We start from the raw sequence: 21,412 nt of genomic DNA on the forward strand, positions 1-21,412 counted from the left end.
CCCACACACCACATTCCCTTTCTAAAGATATTCCAGGGATAATCAACAGCTCTCTTAAATTCCCACACAATACATTCCCTTTCTAACGATATTCCAGGGATAATCAACAGCTCTCTTAAATTCCAACACAACCCATTCCCTTTCTAAAGACATTCTAGGGGTAATCAACAGCTCTCCTAAATTCCAACAAGACACATTCCCATTCTAAAGATATTCTAGGGACAATTAACAACTCTCTTAAACTCCCACAAAACACATTCCCTTTCTAAAGATATTCTTGGGAAAATTAACAACTCTCTTAAATTCCCACACAACACATTCCCTTTCCAAACATATTCTAGGGATAATTAACAGCTCTCTTAAATTCCAACACGACACATTCCCATTCTAAAGATATTCTAGGGCTATTTAACAGCTCTCTTACATTCCCACACAACACATTCCCTTTCTAAAGATATTCTAGGGATAATTAACAGCTCTCCTACATTCCAACACAACACATTCCCTTTCTAAAGATATTCTAAGGATAATTAACAGCTCTCTTAAATTCCCACACAACACATTCCCTTTCTAAAGATATTCTAGGGATAATTAACAGCTCTCTTAAATTCCAACACGACACATTCCCATTCTAAAGATATTCTAGGGCTATTTAACAGCTCTCCTACATTCCAAAACAACACATTCCCTTTCTAAAGATATTCTAAGGATAATTAACAGCTCTCTTAAATTCCCACACAACACATTCCCTTTCGAAAGATATTCTAGGGTAATTAACAGCTCTCTTAAATTCCAACACAACACATTGCTTTTCTAAAGATATTCTAAGGATAATTAACAGCTCTCTTACATTCCCACACAACACATTCCCTTTCTAAAGACATTCTAGGGGTAATTAACAGGTCTCCTACATTCCCACACAACACATTCCCTTTCTAAAGATATTGCAGGGATAATTAACAGCTCTCCTACATTCCAACACAACACATTCCCGTTCTAAAGATATTCCAGGGATAATTAACAGCTATCTTAAATTCCCACACAACAAATTCCCTTTCTAAATATATTCTAGGGATAATTAACAGCTCTCCTACATTTCAACAAAACACATTCCCTTTCTAAAGATATTCCAGGGATAATTAACAGCTCTCTTAAATTCCAACACATCACATTCCCTTTCTAAAGATATTCTAGGGATAATTAACAGCTCTCTTAAATTCCCACACACCACATTCCCTTTCTAAAGATATTCCAGGGATAATCAAGAGCTCTCTTAAATTCCAACACAACACATTCCCTTTCGAAAGATATTCTAGGGTAACTAACAGCTATCTTAAATTCCAACACAACACAATCATTTTCTAAAGATATTCAAGGGATAATTAACATCTCTCTTGAATTCCCACACAACACATTCCCTTTCTAAAGATATTCTTGGGAAAATTAACAACTCTCTTAAATTTCCACACAACACATTCCCTTTCTAAAGATATTCTAGGGCTATTTAACAGCTCTCTTACATTCCCACACAACACATTCCCTTTCTAAAGATATTCTAGGGATAATTAACAGCTCTCTTACATTTCAACACAACACATTCCCATTCTAAAGATATTCTAGGGATAATTAACAGCTCTCTTAAATTCCAACACAACACATTCCCTTTCTAAAGATATTCTAGGGTAATTAACAGCTCTCTTAAATTCCAACACAACACATTCCCTTTCTAAAGATATTGTAGGGATAATTAACAGCTCTCTTAAATTCCAACACAACACATTGCTTTTCTAAAGATATTCTAAGGATAATTAACAGCTCTCTTACATTCCCACACAACACATTCCCTTTCTAAAGATATTCTAGGGGTAATTAACAGGTCTCCTACATACCCACACAACACATTCCCTTTCTAAAGATATTGCAGGGATAATTAACAGCTCTCCTACATTCCAACACAACACATTCCCTTTCTAAAGATATTGCAGGGATAATTAACAGCTCTCCTACATTCCAACACAACACATTCCCGTTCTAAAGATATTCCAGGGATAATTAACAGCTCTCTTAAATTCCCACACAACACATTCCCTTTCTAAAGATATTCTAGGGATAATTAACAGCTCTCTTAAATTCCAACACGACACATTCCCATTCTAAAGATATTCTAGGGCTATTTAACAGCTCTCTTACATTCCCACACAACACATTCCCTTTCTAAAGATATTCTAGGGATAATTAACAGCTCTCCTACATTCCAACACAACACATTCCCTTTCTAAAGATATTCTAAGGATAATTAACAGCTCTCTTAAATTCCCACACAACACATTCCCTTTCGAAAGATATTCTAGGGTAATTAACAGCTCTCTTAAATTCCAACACAACACATTCCCTTTCTAAAGATATTGTAGGGATAATTAACAGCTCTCTTAAATTCCAACACAACACATTGCTTTTCTAAAGATATTCTAAGGATAATTAACAGCTCTCTTACATTCCCACAAAACACATTCCCTTTCTAAAGATATTCTAGGGGTAATTAACAGGTCTCCTACATTCCAACACAACACATTCCCTTTCTAAAGATATTGCAGGGATAATTAACAGCTCTGATACATTCCAACACAACACATTCCCGTTCTAAAGATATTCCAGGGATAATTAACAGCTCTCTTAAATTCCAACACAACACATTCCCTTTCGAAAGATATTCCATGGATAATTAAGAGCTCTCTTAAATTCCAACACAACCCATTGCTTTTCTTAAGATATTCTAAGGATAATTAACAGCTCTCTAAAATTCCCACACAACACATCCCACATTTAAAGATATTCTAGGGATAATTAACAGCTCTCTTAAATTCCAACACAACACATTCCCTTTCTAAAGATATTCTTGGGATAATTTACAGCTCTCTTAAATTCCCACACAATACATTCCCTTTCTAACGATATTCCAGGGATAATCAACAGCTCTCTTAAATTCCAACACAACCCATTCCCTTTCTAAAGACATTCTAGGGGTAATCAACAGCTCTCTTAAATTCCAACAAGACACATTCCCATTCTAAAGATATTCTAGGGACAATTAACAACTCTCTTAAACTCCCACAAAACACATTCCCTTTCTAAAGATATTCTTGGGAAAATTAACAACTCTCTTAAATTCCCACACAACACATTCCCTTTCCAAACATATTCTAGGGATAATTAACAGCTCTCTTAAATTCCAACACGACACATTCCCATTCTAAAGATATTCTAGGGCTATTTAACAGCTCTCTTACATTCCCACGCAACACATTCCCTTTCTAAAGATATTCTAGGGATAATTAACAGCTCTCCTACATTCCAACACAACACATTCCCTTTCTAAAGATATTCTAAGGATAATTAACAGCTCTCTTAAATTCCCACACAACACATTCCCTTTCTAAAGATATTCTAGGGATAATTAACAGCTCTCTTAAATTCCAACACGACACATTCCCATTCTAAAGATATTCTAGGGCTATTTAACAGCTCTCTTACATTCCCACACAACACATTCCCTTTCTAAAGATATTCTAGGGATAATTAACAGCTCTCCTACATTCCAAAACAACACATTCCCTTTCTAAAGATATTCTAAGGATAATTAACAGCTCTCTTAAATTCCCACACAACACATTCCCTTTCGAAAGATATTCTAGGGTAATTAACAGCTCTCTTAAATTCCAACACAACACATTCCCTTTCTAAAGATATTGTAGGGATAATTAACAGCTCTCTTAAATTCCAACACAACACATTGCTTTTCTAAAGATATTCTAAGGATAATTAACAGCTCTCTTACATTCCCACACAACACATTCCCTTTCTAAAGATATTCTAGGGGTAATTAACAGGTCTCCTACATTCCCACACAACACATTCCCTTTCTAAAGATATTGCAGGGATAATTAACAGCTCTCCTACATTCCAACACAACACATTCCCTTTCTAAAGATATTGCAGGGATAATTAACAGCTCTCCTACATTCCAACACAACACATTCCCGTTCTAAAGATATTCCAGGGATAATTAACAGCTCTCTTAAATTCCAACACAACACATTCCCTTTCGAAAGATATTCCATGGATAATTAAGAGCTCTCTTAAATTCCAACACAACCCATTGCTTTTCTTAAGATATTCTAAGGATAATTAACAGCTCTCTAAAATTCCCACACAACACATCCCACATTTAAAGATATTCTAGGGATAATTAACAGCTCTCTTAAATTCCAACACAACACATTCCCTTTCTAAAGATATTCTTGGGATAATTTACAGCTCTCTTAAATTCCCACACAATACATTCCCTTTCTAACGATATTCCAGGGATAATCAACAGCTCTCTTAAATTCCAACACAACCCATACCCTTTCTAAAGACATTCTAGGGGTAATCAACAGCTCTCTTAAATTCCAACAAGACACATTCCCATTCTAAAGATATTCTAGGGACAATTAACAACTCTCTTAAACTCCCACAAAACACATTCCCTTTCTAAAGATATTCTTGGGAAAATTAACAACTGTCTTAAATTCCCACACAACACATTCCCTTTCCAAACACATTCTAGGGATAATTAACAGCTCTCTTAAATTCCAACACGACACATTCCCATTCTAAAGATATTCTAGGGCTATTTAACAGCTCTCTTACATTCCCACACAACACATTCCCTTTCTAAAGATATTCTAGGGATAATTAACAGCTCTCTTAAATTCCCACACAACACATTCCCTTTCTAAAGATATTCTAGGGATAATTAACAGCTCTCTTAAATTCCAACACGACACATTCCCATTCTAAAGATATTCTAGGGCTATTTAACAGCTCTCTTACATTCCCACACAACACATTCCCTTTCTAAAGATATTCTAGGGATAATTAACAGCTCTCCTACATTCCAAAACAGCACATTCCCTTTCTAAAGATGTTCTAAGGATAATTAACAGCTCTCTTAAATTCCCACACAACACATTCCCTTTCGAAAGATATTCTAGGGTAATTAACAGCTCTCTCAAATTCCAACACAACACATTCCCTTTCTAAAGATATTGTAGGGATAATTAACAGCTCTCTTAAATTCCAACACAACACATTGCTTTTCTAAAGATATTCTAAGGATAATTAACAGCTCTCCTACATTCCCACACAACACATTCCCTTTCTAAAGATACTGCAGGGATAATTAACAGCTCTCCTACATTCCAACACAACACATTCCCGTTCTAAAGATATTCCAGGGATAATTAACAGCTATCTTAAATTCCCACACAACAAATTCCCTTTCTAAATATATTCTAGGGATAATTAACAGCTCTCCTACATTTCAACAAAACACATTCCCTTTCTAAAGATATTCTTGGGAAAATTAACAACTCTCTTAAATTTCCACACAACACATTCCCTTTCTAAAGATATTCTAGGGCTATTTAACAGCTCTCTTACATTCCCACACAACACATTCCCTTTCTAAAGATATTCTAGGGATAATTAACAGCTCTCTTACATTCCAACACAACACATTCCCATTCTAAAGATATTCTAGGGATAATTAACAGCTCTCTTAAATTCCAACACAACACATTCCCTTTCTAAAGATATTCTAGGGATAATTAACAGCTCTCTTAAATTCCAACACAACACATTCCCTTTCTAAAGATATTGTAGGGATAATTAACAGCTCTCTTAAATTCCAACACAACACATTCCCTTTCTAAAAATATGCTAGGGATAATTAACAGCTCTCTTAAATTCCCACACAACACATTCCCTTTCGAAAGATATTCCATGGATAATTAAGAGCTCTCTTAAATTCCAACACAACCCATTGCTTTTTGTAAGATATTCTAAGGATAATTAACAGCTCTCTAAAATTCCCACACAACACATCCCACATTTAAAGATATTCTAGGGATAATTAACAGCTCTCTTAAATTCCAACACAACACATTCCCTTTCTAAAGATATTCTTGGGATAATTTACAGCTCTCTTAAATTCCCACACAATACATTCCCTTTCTAACGATATTCCAGGGATAATCAACAGCTCTCTTAAATTCCAACACAACCCATTCCCTTTCTAAAGACATTCTAGGGGTAATCAACAGCTCTCTTAAATTCCAACAAGACACATTCCCATTCTAAAGATATTCTAGGGACAATTAACAACTCTCTTAAACTCCCACAAAACACATTCCCTTTCTAAAGATATTCTTGGGAAAATTAACAACTCTCTTAAATTCCCACACAACACATTCCCTTTCCAAACACATTCTAGGGATAATTAACAGCTCTCTTAAATTCCAACACGACACATTCCCATTCTAAAGATATTCTAGGGCTATTTAACAGCTCTCTTACATTCCCACACAACACATTCCCTTTCTAAAGATATTCTAGGGATAATTAACAGCTCTCCTACATTCCAACACAACACATTCCCTTTCTAAAGATATTCTAAGGATAATTAACAGCTCTCTTAAATTCCCACACAACACATTCCCTTTCTAAAGATATTCTAGGGATAATTAACAGCTCTCTTAAATTCCAACACGACACATTCCCATTCTAAAGATATTCTAGGGCTATTTAACAGCTCTCTTACATTCCCACACAACACATTCCCTTTCTAAAGATATTCTAGGGATAATTAACAGCTCTCCTACATTCCAAAACAACACATTCCCTTTCTAAAGATGTTCTAAGGATAATTAACAGCTCTCTTAAATTCCCACACAACACATTCCCTTTCGAAAGATATTCTAGGGTAATTAACAGCTCTCTTAAATTCCAACACAACACATTCCCTTTCTAAAGATATTGTAGGGATAATTAACAGCTCTCTTAAATTCCAACACAACACATTGCTTTTCTAAAGATATTCTAAGGATAATTAACAGCTCTCTTACATTCCCACACAACACATTCCCTTTCTAAAGATATTCTAGGGGTAATTAACAGGTCTCCTACATTCCCACACAACACATTCCCTTTCTAAAGATACTGCAGGGATAATTAACAGCTCTCCTACATTCCAACACAACACATTCCCGTTCTAAAGATATTCCAGGGATAATTAACAGCTATCTTAAATTCCCACACAACAAATTCCCTTTCTAAATATATTCTAGGGATAATTAACAGCTCTCCTACATTTCAACAAAACACATTCCCTTTCTAAAGATATTCTTGGGAAAATTAACAACTCTCTTAAATTTCCACACAACACATTCCCTTTCTAAAGATATTCTAGGGCTATTTAACAGCTCTCTTACATTCCCACACAACACATTCCCTTTCTAAAGATATTCTAGGGATAATTAACAGCTCTCTTAAATTCCAACACAACACATTCCCTTTCTAAAGATATTCTAGGGATAATTAACAGCTCTCTTAAATTCCAACACAACACATTCCCTTTCTAAAGATATTGTAGGGATAATTAACAGCTCTCTTAAATTCCAACACAACACATTCCCTTTCTAAAAATATGCTAGGGATAATTAACAGCTCTCTTAAATTCCCACACAACACATTCCCTTTCTAAAGATATTCTAGGGGTAATTAACAGGTCTCCTACATTCCCACACAACACATTCCCTTTCTAAAGATATTCCAGGGATAATTAACAGCTGTCTTAAATTCCAACACACCACATTCCCTTTCTAAAGATATTCTAGGGATAATTAACTGCTCTCTTAAATTCCCACACAACACATTCCCATTCTAAAAATATTCTAGGGATAATTAACAGCTCTCTTAAACTCCCACACAACACATCCCACATTTAAAGATATTCTAGGGATAACTAACAGCTCTCTTAAATTCCAACACAACACATTCCCTTTCTAAAGATATTATTGGGATAATTAACAGCTCTCTTAAATTCCCACACAATACATTCCCTTTCGAACGATATTCCAGGGATAATCAACAGCTCTCTTAAATTCCAACACAACACATTCCCTTTCTAAAGATATTGTAGGGATAATTAACAGCTCTCTTAAATTCCAACACAACACATTGCTTTTCTAAAGATATTCTAAGGATAATTAACAGCTCTCTTACATTCCCACACAACACATTCCCTTTCTAAAGATATTCTAGGGGTAATTAACAGGTCTCCTACATTCCCACACAACACATTCCCTTTCTAAAGATATTGCAGGGATAATTAACAGCTCTCCTACATTCCAACACAACACATTCCCTTTCTAAAGATATTGCAGGGATAATTAACAGCTCTCCTACATTCCAACACAACACATTCCCGTTCTAAAGATATTCCAGGGATAATTAACAGCTCTCTTAAATTCCAACACAACACATTCCCTTTCGAAAGATATTCCATGGATAATTAAGAGCTCTCTTAAATTCCAACACAACCCATTGCTTTTCTTAAGATATTCTAAGGATAATTAACAGCTCTCTAAAATTCCCACACAACACATCCCACATTTAAAGATATTCTAGGGATAATTAACAGCTCTCTTAAATTCCAACACAACACATTCCCTTTCTAAAGATATTCTTGGGATAATTTACAGCTCTCTTAAATTCCCACACAATACATTCCCTTTCTAACGATATTCCAGGGATAATCAACAGCTCTCTTAAATTCCAACACAACCCATTCCCTTTCTAAAGACATTCTAGGGGTAATCAACAGCTCTCTTAAATTCCAACAAGACACATTCCCATTCTAAAGATATTCTAGGGACAATTAACAACTCTCTTAAACTCCCACAAAACACATTCCCTTTCTAAAGATATTCTTGGGAAAATTAACAACTCTCTTAAATTCCCACACAACACATTCCCTTTCCAAACACATTCTAGGGATAATTAACAGCTCTCTTAAATTCCAACACGACACATTCCCATTCTAAAGATATTCTAGGGCTATTTAACAGCTCTCTTACATTCCCACACAACACATTCCCTTTCTAAAGATATTCTAGGGATAATTAACAGCTCTCCTACATTCCAACACAACACATTCCCTTTCTAAAGATATTCTAAGGATAATTAACAGCTCTCTTAAATTCCCACACAACACATTCCCTTTCTAAAGATATTCTAGGGATAATTAACAGCTCTCTTAAATTCCAACACGACACATTCCCATTCTAAAGATATTCTAGGGCTATTTAACAGCTCTCTTACATTCCCACACAACACATTCCCTTTCTAAAGATATTCTAGGGATAATTAACAGCTCTCCTACATTCCAAAACAACACATTCCCTTTCTAAAGATGTTCTAAGGATAATTAACAGCTCTCTTAAATTCCCACACAACACATTCCCTTTCGAAAGATATTCTAGGGTAATTAACAGCTCTCTTAAATTCCAACACAACACATTCCCCTTCTAAAGATATTGTAGGGATAATTAACAGCTCTCTTAAATTCCAACACAACACATTGCTTTTCTAAAGATATTCTAAGGATAATTAACAGCTCTCCTACATTTCCACACAACACATTCCCTTTCTAAAGATATTCTAGGGCTATTTAACAGCTCTCTTACATTCCCACACAACACATTCCCTTTCTAAAGATATTCTAGGGATAATTAACAGCTCTCTTACATTTCAACACAACACATTCCCATTCTAAAGATATTCTAGGGATAATTAACAGCTCTCTTAAATTCCAACACAACACATTCCCTTTCTAAAGATACTGCAGGGATAATTAACAGCTCTCCTACATTCCAACACAACACATTCCCGTTCTAAAGATATTCCAGGGATAATTAACAGCTATCTTAAATTCCCACACAACAAATTCCCTTTCTAAATATATTCTAGGGATAATTAACAGCTCTCCTACATTTCAACAAAACACATTCCCTTTCTAAAGATATTCTTGGGAAAATTAACAACTCTCTTAAATTTCCACACAACACATTCCCTTTCTAAAGATATTCTAGGGCTATTTAACAGCTCTCTTACATTCCCACACAACACATTCCCTTTCTAAAGATATTCTAGGGATAATTAACAGCTCTCTTACATTTCAACACAACACATTCCCATTCTAAAGATATTCTAGGGATAATTAACAGCTCTCTTAAATTCCAACACAACACATTCCCTTTCTAAAGATATTCTAGGGATAATTAACAGCTCTCTTAAATTCCAACACAACACATTCCCTTTCTAAAGATATTGTAGGGATAATTAACAGCTCTCTTAAATTCCAACACAACACATTCCCTTTCTAAAAATATGCTAGGGATAATTAACAGCTCTCTTAAATTCCCACACAACAAATTCCCTTTCTAAATATATTCTAGGGATAATTAACAGCTCTCCTACATTTCAACAAAACACATTCCCTTTCTAAAGATATTCTTGGGAAAATTAACAACTCTCTTAAATTTCCACACAACACATTCCCTTTCTAAAGATATTCTAGGGCTATTTAACAGCTCTCTTACATTCCCACACAACACATTCCCTTTCTAAAGATATTCTAGGGATAATTAACAGCTCTCTTAAATTCCAACACAACACATTCCCTTTCTAAAGATATTCTAGGGATAATTAACAGCTCTCTTAAATTCCAACACAACACATTCCCTTTCTAAAGATATTCTAGGGATAATTAACAGCTCTCTTAAATTCCAACACAACACATTCCCTTTCTAAAAATATGCTAGGGATAATTAACAGCTCTCTTAAATTCCCACACAACACATTCCCTTTCTAAAGATATTCTAGGGGTAATTAACAGGTCTCCTACATTCCCACACAACACATTCCCTTTCTAAAGATATTCCAGGGATAATTAACAGCTGTCTTAAATTCCAACACACCACATTCCCTTTCTAAAGATATTCTAGGGATAATTAACTGCTCTCTTAAATTCCCACACAACACATTCCCATTCTAAAAATATTCTAGGGATAATTAACAGCTCTCTTAAACTCCCACACAACACATCCCACATTTAAAGATATTCTAGGGATAACTAACAGCTCTCTTAAATTCCAACACAACACATTCCCTTTCTAAAGATATTATTGGGATAATTAACAGCTCTCTTAAATTCCTACACAATACATTCCCTTTCGAACGATATTCCAGGGATAATCAACAGCTCTCTTAAATTCCAACACAACACATTCCCTTTCTAAAGATATTGTAGGGATAATTAACAGCTCTCTTAAATTCCAACACAACACATTGCTTTTCTAAAGATATTCTAAGGATAATTAACAGCTCTCTTACATTCCCACACAACACATTCCCTTTCTAAAGATATTCTAGGGGTAATTAACAGGTCTCCTACATTCCCACACAACACATTCCCTTTCTAAAGATATTGCAGGGATAATTAACAGCTCTCCTACATTCCAACACAACACATTCCCTTTCTAAAGATATTGCAGGGATAATTAACAGCTCTCCTACATTCCAACACAACACATTCCCGTTCTAAAGATATTCCAGGGATAATTAACAGCTCTCTTAAATTCCAACACAACACATTCCCTTTCGAAAGATATTCCATGGATAATTAAGAGCTCTCTTAAATTCCAACACAACCCATTGCTTTTCTTAAGATATTCTAAGGATAATTAACAGCTCTCTAAAATTCCCACACAACACATCCCACATTTAAAGATATTCTAGGGATAATTAACAGCTCTCTTAAATTCCAACACAACACATTCCCTTTCTAAAGATATTCTTGGGATAATTTACAGCTCTCTTAAATTCCCACACAATACATTCCCTTTCTAACGATATTCCAGGGATAATCAACAGCTCTCTTAAATTCCAACACAACCCATTCCCTTTCTAAAGACATTCTAGGGGTAATCAACAGCTCTCTTAAATTCCAACAAGACACATTCCCATTCTAAAGATATTCTAGGGACAATTAACAACTCTCTTAAACTCCCACAAAACACATTCCCTTTCTAAAGATATTCTTGGGAAAATTAACAACTCTCTTAAATTCCCACACAACACATTCCCTTTCCAAACACATTCTAGGGATAATTAACAGCTCTCTTAAATTCCAACACGACACATTCCCATTCTAAAGATATTCTAGGGCTATTTAACAGCTCTCTTACATTCCCACACAACACATTCCCTTTCTAAAGATATTCTAGGGATAATTAACAGCTCTCCTACATTCCAACACAACACATTCCCTTTCTAAAGATATTCTAAGGATAATTAACAGCTCTCTTAAATTCCCACACAACACATTCCCTTTCTAAAGATATTCTAGGGATAATTAACAGCTCTCTTAAATTCCAACACGACACATTCCCATTCTAAAGATATTCTAGGGCTATTTAACAGCTCTCTTACATTCCCACACAACACATTCCCTTTCTAAAGATATTCTAGGGATAATTAACAGCTCTCCTACATTCCAAAACAACACATTCCCTTTCTAAAGATGTTCTAAGGATAATTAACAGCTCTCTTAAATTCCCACACAACACATTCCCTTTCGAAAGATATTCTAGGGTAATTAACAGCTCTCTTAAATTCCAACACAACACATTCCCTTTCTAAAGATATTGTAGGGATAATTAACAGCTCTCTTAAATTCCAACACAACACATTGCTTTTCTAAAGATATTCTAAGGATAATTAACAGCTCTCCTACATTTCCACACAACACATTCCCTTTCTAAAGATATTCTAGGGCTATTTAACAGCTCTCTTACATTCCCACACAACACATTCCCTTTCTAAAGATATTCTAGGGATAATTAACAGCTCTCTTACATTTCAACACAACACATTCCCATTCTAAAGATATTCTAGGGATAATTAACAGCTCTCTTAAATTCCAACACAACACATTCCCTTTCTAAAGATACTGCAGGGATAATTAACAGCTCTCCTACATTCCAACACAACACATTCCCGTTCTAAAGATATTCCAGGGATAATTAACAGCTATCTTAAATTCCCACACAACAAATTCCCTTTCTAAATATATTCTAGGGATAATTAACAGCTCTCCTACATTTCAACAAAACACATTCCCTTCCTAAAGATATTCTTGGGAAAATTAACAACTCTCTTAAATTTCCACACAACACATTCCCTTTCTAAAGATATTCTAGGGCTATTTAACAGCTCTCTTACATTCCCACACAACACATTCCCTTTCTAAAGATATTCTAGGGATAATTAACAGCTCTCTTACATTTCAACACAACACATTCCCATTCTAAAGATATTCTAGGGATAATTAACAGCTCTCTTAAATTCCAACACAACACATTCCCTTTCTAAAGATATTCTAGGGATAATTAACAGCTCTCTTAAATTCCAACACAACACATTCCCTTTCTAAAGATATTGTAGGGATAATTAACAGCTCTCTTAAATTCCAACACAACACATTCCCTTTCTAAAAATATGCTAGGGATAATTAACAGCTCTCTTAAATTCCCACACAACACATTCCCTTTCTAAAGATATTCTAGGGGTAATTAACAGGTCTCCTACATTCCCACACAACACATTCCCTTTCTAAAGATATTCCAGGGATAATTAACAGCTGTCTTAAATTCCAACACACCACATTCCCTTTCTAAAGATATTCTAGGGATAATTAACTGCTCTCTTAAATTCCCACACAACACATTCCCATTCTAAAAATATTCTAGGGATAATTAACAGCTCTCTTAAACTCCCACACAACACATCCCACATTTAAAGATATTCTAGGGATAACTAACAGCTCTCTTAAATTCCAACACAACACATTCCCTTTCTAAAGATATTATTGGGATAATTAACAGCTCTCTTAAATTCCCACACAATACATTCCCTTTCGAACGATATTCCAGGGATAATCAACAGCTCTCTTAAATTCCAACACAACACATTCCCTTTCGAAAGATATTCTAGGGATAATTAACAGCTTTCTTAAATTCCAACACAACACATTCCCTTTCTAAAGATATTGTAGGGATAATTAACAGCTCTCTTAAATTCCAACACAACACATTGCTTTTCTAAAGATATTCTAAGGATAATTAAGAGCTCTCTTACATTCCCACACAACACATTCCCATTCTAAAGATATTCTAGGGGTAATTAACAGGTCTCCTACATTCCCACACAACACAATCCCTTTCTAAAGATATTCCAGGGATAATTAACAGCTATCTTAAATTCCAACACAACACAATCCTTTTCTAAAGATATTATTGGGATAATTAACAGCTCTCTTAAATTCCCACACAATACATTTCCTTTCGAACGATATTCCAGGGATAATCAACAGCTCTCTTAAATTCCAACACAACACATTCCCTTTCGAAAGATATTCTAGGGATAATTAACAGCTCTCTTAAATTCCAACACAACACATTCCCCTTCTAAAGATATTCTAGGGATAATTAACAGCTCTCTTAAATTCCAACACGACACATTCCCATTCTAAAGATATTCTAGGGCTATTTAACAGCTCTCTTACATTCCCACACAACACATTCCCTTTCTAAAGATATTCTAGGGATAATTAACAGCTCTCCTACATTCCAAAACAACACATTCCCTTTCTAAAGATGTTCTAAGGATAATTAACAGCTCTCTTAAATTCCCACACAACACATTCCCTTTCGAAAGATATTCTAGGGTAATTAACAGCTCTCTTAAATTCCAACACAACACATTCCCTTTCTAAAGATATTGTAGGGATAATTAACAGCTCTCTTAAATTCCAACACAACACATTGCTTTTCTAAAGATATTCTAAGGATAATTAACAGCTCTCTTACATTCCCACACAACACATTCCCTTTCTAAAGATATTCTAGGGGTAATTAACAGGTCTCCTACATTCCCACACAACACATTCCCTTTCTAAAGATACTGCAGGGATAATTAACAGCTCTCCTACATTCCAACACAACACATTCCCGTTCTAAAGATATTCCAGGGATAATTAACAGCTATCTTAAATTCCCACACAACAAATTCCCTTTCTAAATATATTCTAGGGATAATTAACAGCTCTCCTACATTTCAACAAAACACATTCCCTTTCTAAAGATATTCTTGGGAAAATTAACAACTCTCTTAAATTTCCACACAACACATTCCCTTTCTAAAGATATTCTAGGGCTATTTAACAACTCTCTTAAACTCCCACACAACACATTCCCTTTCTAAAGATATTCTTGGGAAAATTAACAACTCTCTTAAATTCCCACACAACACATTCCCTTTCCAAACATATTCTAGGGATAATTAACAGCTCTCTTAAATTCCAACACGACACATTCCCATTCTAAAGATATTCTAGGGCTATTTAACAGCTCTCTTAAATTCCCACACAACACATTCCCTTTCTAAAGATATTCTAGGGATAATTAACAGCTCTCTTAAATTCCAACAAGACACATTCCCATTCTAAAGATATTCTAGGGCTATTTAACAGCTCTCTTACATTCCCACACAACACATTCCCTTTCTAAAGATATTCTAGGGATAATTAACAGCTCTCCTACATTCCAACACAACACATTCCCGTTCTAAAGATATTCTAAGGATAATTAACAGCTCTCTTAAATTCCCACACAACACATTCCCTTTCGAAAGATATTCTAGGGTAATTAACAGCTCTCTTAAATTCCAACACAACACATTCCCTTTCTAAAGATATTGTAGGGATAATTAACAGCTCTCTTAAATTCCAACACAACACATTGCTTTTCCAAAGATATTCTAAGGATAATTAACAGCTCTCTTACATTCCCACACAACACATTCCCTTTCTAAAGATATTCTAGGGGTAATTAACAGGTCTCCTACATTCCCACACAACACATTCCCTTTCTAAAGATATTCCAGGGATAATTAACAGCTCTCCTACATTCCAACACAACACATTCCCGTTCTAAAGATATTCCAGGGATAATTAAGAGCTATCTTAAATTCCCACACAACACATTCCCTTTCTAAATATATTCTAGGGATAATTAACAGCTCTCCTACATTTCAACAAAACACATTCCCTTTCTAAAGATATTCCAGGGATAATTAACAGCTCTCTTAAATTCCAACACATCACATTCCCTTTCTAAAGATATTCTAGGGATAATTAACAGCTCTCTTAAATTCCCACACACCACATTCCCTTTCTAAAGATATTCCAGGGTAATTACCAGCTCTCTTAAATTCCAACACAACACATTCCCTTTCTAAAGATATTGTAGGGATAATTAACAGCTCTCTTAAATTCCAACACAACACATTCCCTTTCTAAAGATATTCTAGGGATAATTAACAGCTCTCCTACATTCCAACACAACACATTCCCTTTCTAAAGATATTCTAAGGATAATTAACAGCTCTCTTAAATTCCCACACAACACATTCCCTTTCGAAAGATATTCTAGGGTAATTAACAGCTCTCTTAAATTCCAACACAACACATTCCCTTTCTAAAGATATTGTAGGGATAATTAACAGCTCTCTTAAATTCCAACACAACACATTGCTTTTCCAAAGATATTCTAAGGATAATTAACAGCTCTCTTACATTCCCACACAACACATTCCCTTTCTAAAGATATTCTAGGGGTAATTAACAGGTCTCCTACATTCCCACACAACACATTCCCTTTCTAAAGATTTTCCAGGGATAATTAACAGCTTTCCTACATTCCAACACAACACATTCCCGTTCTAAAGATATTCCAGGGATAATTAAGAGCTATCTTAAATTCCCACACAACACATTCCCTTTCTAAATATATTCTAGGGATAATTAACAGCTCTCCTACATTTCAACAAAACACATTCCCTTTCTAAAGATATTCCAGGGATAATTAACAGCTCTCTTAAATTCCAACACATCACATTCCCTTTCTAAAGATATTCTAGGGATAATTAACAGCTCTCTTAAATTCCCACACACCACATTCCCTTTCTAAAGATATTCCAGGGATAATCAACAACTCTCTTAAATTCCAACACAACACATTCCCTTTCGAAAGATATTCTAGGGTAATTACCAGCTCTCTTAAATTCCAACACAACACATTCCCTTTCTAAAGATATTGTAGGGATAATTAACAGCTCTCTTAAATTCCAACACAACACATTCCCTTTCTAAAGATATTCTTGGGAAAATTAACAGCTCTCTTAAATTCCCACATAACACATTCCCTTTCTAACGATATTCCAGGGATAATCAACAGCAATCTTAAATTCCAGCACAACACATTCCCTTTCGAAAGATATTCTAGGGTAATTAACAGCTATCTTAAATTCCAACACAACACAATCATTTTCTAAAGATATTCAAGGGATAATTAACAGCTCTCTTACATTCCCACACAACATATTCCCTTTCTAAAGATATTCTAGGAGTAATTAACAGGTCTCCTACATTCCCACACAATACATTCCCTTTCGAACGATATTCCAGGGATAATCAACAGCTCTCTTAAATTCCAACACAACACATTCCCTTTCGAAAGATATTGTAGGGATAATTAACAGCTCTCTTAAATTCCAACACAACACATTCCCTTTCTAAAAATATGCTAGGGATAATTAAGAGCTCTCTTAAATTCCAACACAACACATTGCTTTTCTAAAGATATTCTAAGGATAATTAACAGCTCTCTAAAATTCCCACACAAAACATCCCACATTTAAAGATATTCTAGGGATAATTAACAGCTCTCTTAAATTCCAACACAACACATTCCCTTTCTAAAGATATTCTTGGGATAATTTACAGCTCTCTTAAATTCCCACACAATACATTCCCTTTCTAACGATATTCCAGGGATAATCAACAGCTCTCTTAAATTCCAACACAACCCATTCCCTTTCTAAAGACATTCTAGGGGTAATCAACAGCTCTCTTAAATTCCAACAAGACACATTCCCATTCTAAAGATATTCTAGGGACAATTAACAGCTCTCTTAAATTCCAACACAACACATTCCCTTTCGAAAGATATTCCATGGATAATTAAGAGCTCTCTTAAATTCCAACACAACCCATTGCTTTTCTTAAGATATTCTAAGGATAATTAACAGCTCTCTAAAATTCCCACACAACACATCCCACATTTAAAGATATTCTAGGGATAATTAACAGCTCTCTTAAATTCCAACACAACACATTCCCTTTCTAAAGATATTCTTGGGATAATTAACAGCTCTCTTAAATTCCAATACGACACATTCCCATTATAAAGATATTCTAGGGCTATTTAACAGCTCTCTTACATTCCCACACAACACATTCCCTTTCTAAAGATATTCTAGGGATAATTAACAGCTCTCCTACATTCCAACACAACACATTCCCTTTCTAAAGATATTCTAAGGATAATTAACAGCTCTCTTAAATTCCCACACAACACATTCCCTTTCTAAAGATATTCTAGGGATAATTAACAGCTCTCTTAAATTCCAACACGACACATTCCCATTGTAAAGATATTCTAGGGCTATTTAACAGCTCTCTTACATTCCCACACAACACATTCCCTTTCTAAAGATATTCTAGGGATAATTAACAGCTCTAGTACATTCCAACACAATACATTCCCTTTCTAAAGATATTCTAAGGATGATTAACAGCTCTCTTAAATTCCCACACAACACATTCCCTTTCGAAAGATATTCTAGGGTAATTAACAGCTCTCTTAAATTCCAACACAACACATTCCCTTTCTAAAGATATTGTAGGGATAATTAACAGCTCTCTTAAATTCCAACACAACACATTGCTTTTCTAAAGATATTCTAAGGATAATTAACAGCTCTCTTACATTCCCACACAACACATTCCCTTTCTAAAGATATTCTAGGGGTAATTAACAGGTCTCCTACATTCCCACACAACACATTCCCTTTCTAAAGATATTGCAGGGATAATTAACAGCTCTCCTACATTCCAACACAACACATTCCCGTTCTAAAGATATTCCAGGGATAATTAACAGCTCTCTTAAATTCCAACACAACACATTCCCTTTCGAAAGATATTCCATGGATAATTAAGAGCTCTCTTAAATTCCAACACAACCCATTGCTTTTCTTAAGATATTCTAAGGATAATTAACAGCTCTCTAAAATTCCCACTCAACACATCCCACATTTAAAGATATTCTAGGGATAATTAACAGCTCTCTTAAATTCCAACACAACACATTCCCTTTCTAAAGATATTCTTGGGATAATTAACAGCTCTCTTAAATTCCAACACGACACATTCCCATTATAAAGATATTCTAGGGCTATTTAACAGCTCTCTTACATTCCCACACAACACATTCCCTTTCTAAAGATATTCTAGGGATAATTAACAGCTCTCCTACATTCCAACACAACACATTCCCTTTCTAAAGATATTCTAAGGATAATTAACAGCTCTCTTAAATTCCCACACAACACATTCCCTTTCTAAAGATATTCTAGGGATAATTAACAGCTCTCTTAAATTCCAACACGACACATTCCCATTGTAAAGATATTCTAGGGCTATTTAACAGCTCTCTTACATTCCCACACAACACATTCCCTTTCTAAAGATATTCTAGGGATAATTAACAGCTCTAGTACATTCCAACACAATACATTCCCTTTCTAAAGATATTCTAAGGATAATTAACAGCTCTCTTAAATTCCCACACAACACATTCCCTTTCGAAAGATATTCTAGGGTAATTAACAGCTCTCTTAAATTCCAACACAACACATTCCCTTTCTAAAGATATTGTAGGGATAATTAACAGCTCTCTTAAATTCCAACACAACACATTGCTTTTCTAAAGATATTCTAAGGATAATTAACAGCTCTCTTACATTCCCACACAACACATTCCCTTTCTAAAGATATTCTAGGGGTAATTAACAGGTCTCCTACATTCCCACACAACACATTCCCTTTCTAAAGATATTGCAGGGATAATTAACAGCTCTCCTACATTCCAACACAACACATTCCCGTTCTAAAGATATTCCAGGGATAATTAACAGCTCTCTTAAATTCCAACACAACACATTCCCTTTCGAAAGATATTCCATGGATAATTAAGAGCTCTCTTAAATTCCAACACAACCCATTGCTTTTCTTAAGATATTCTAAGGATAATTAACAGCTCTCTAAAATTCCCACACAACACATCCCACATTTAAAGATATTCTAGGGATAATTAACAGCTCTCTTAAATTCCAACACAACCCATTCCCTTTCTAAAGACATTCTAGGGGTAATCAACAGCTCTCTTAAATTCCAACAAGACACATTCCCATTCTAAAGATATTCTTGGAATAATTTACAGCTCTCTTAAATTCCCACACAATACATTCCCTTTAACGATATTCCAGGGATAATCAACAGCTCTCTTAAATTCCAACACAACCCATTCCCTTTCTAAAGACATTCTAGGGGTAATCAACAGCTCTCTTAAATTCCAACAAGACACATTCCCATTCTAAAGATATTCTAGGGACAATTAACAACTCTCTTAAACTCCCACACAACACATTCCCTTTCTAAAGATATTCTTGGGAAAATTAACAACTCTCTTAAATTCCCACACAACACATTCCCTTTCCAAACATATTCTAGGGATAATTAACAGCTCTCTTAAATTCCAACACGACACATTCCCATTCTAAAGATATTCTAGGGCTATTTAACAGCTCTCTTACATTCCCACACAACACATTCCCTTTCTAAAGATATTCTAGGGATAATTAACAGCTCTCCTACATTCCAACACAACACATTCCCTTTCTAAAGATATTCTAGGGATAATTAACAGCTCTCTTAAATTCCAACACGACACATTCCCATTCTAAAGATATTCTAGGGCTATTTAACAGCTCTCTTACATTCCCACACAACACATTCCCTTTCTAAAGATATTCTTGGGAAAATTAACAACTCTCTTAAATTCCCACACAACACATTCCCTTTCCAAACATATTCTAGGGATAATTAACAGCTCTCTTAAATTCCAACACGACACATTCCCATTCTAAAGATATTCTAGGGCTATTTAACAGCTCTCTTACATTCCCACACAACACATTCCCTTTCTAAAGATATTCTAGGGATAATTAACAGCTCTCCTACATTCCAACACAACACATTCCCTTTCTAAAGATATTCTAAGGATAATTAACAGCTCTCTTAAATTCCCACACAACACATTCCCTTTCTAAAGATATTCTAGGGATAATTAACAGCTCTCTTAAATTCCAACACGACACATTCCCATTCTAAAGATATTCTAGGGCTATTTAACAGCTCTCTTACATTCCCACACAACACATTCCCTTTCTAAAGATATTCTAGGGATAATTAACTGCTCTCCTACATTCCAACACAACACATTCCCTT

Source organism: Oncorhynchus clarkii, chromosome 27, assembly GCF_045791955.1.
Source record: "Oncorhynchus clarkii lewisi isolate Uvic-CL-2024 chromosome 27, UVic_Ocla_1.0, whole genome shotgun sequence".
NCBI lineage: Eukaryota > Metazoa > Chordata > Actinopteri > Salmoniformes > Salmonidae > Oncorhynchus > Oncorhynchus clarkii.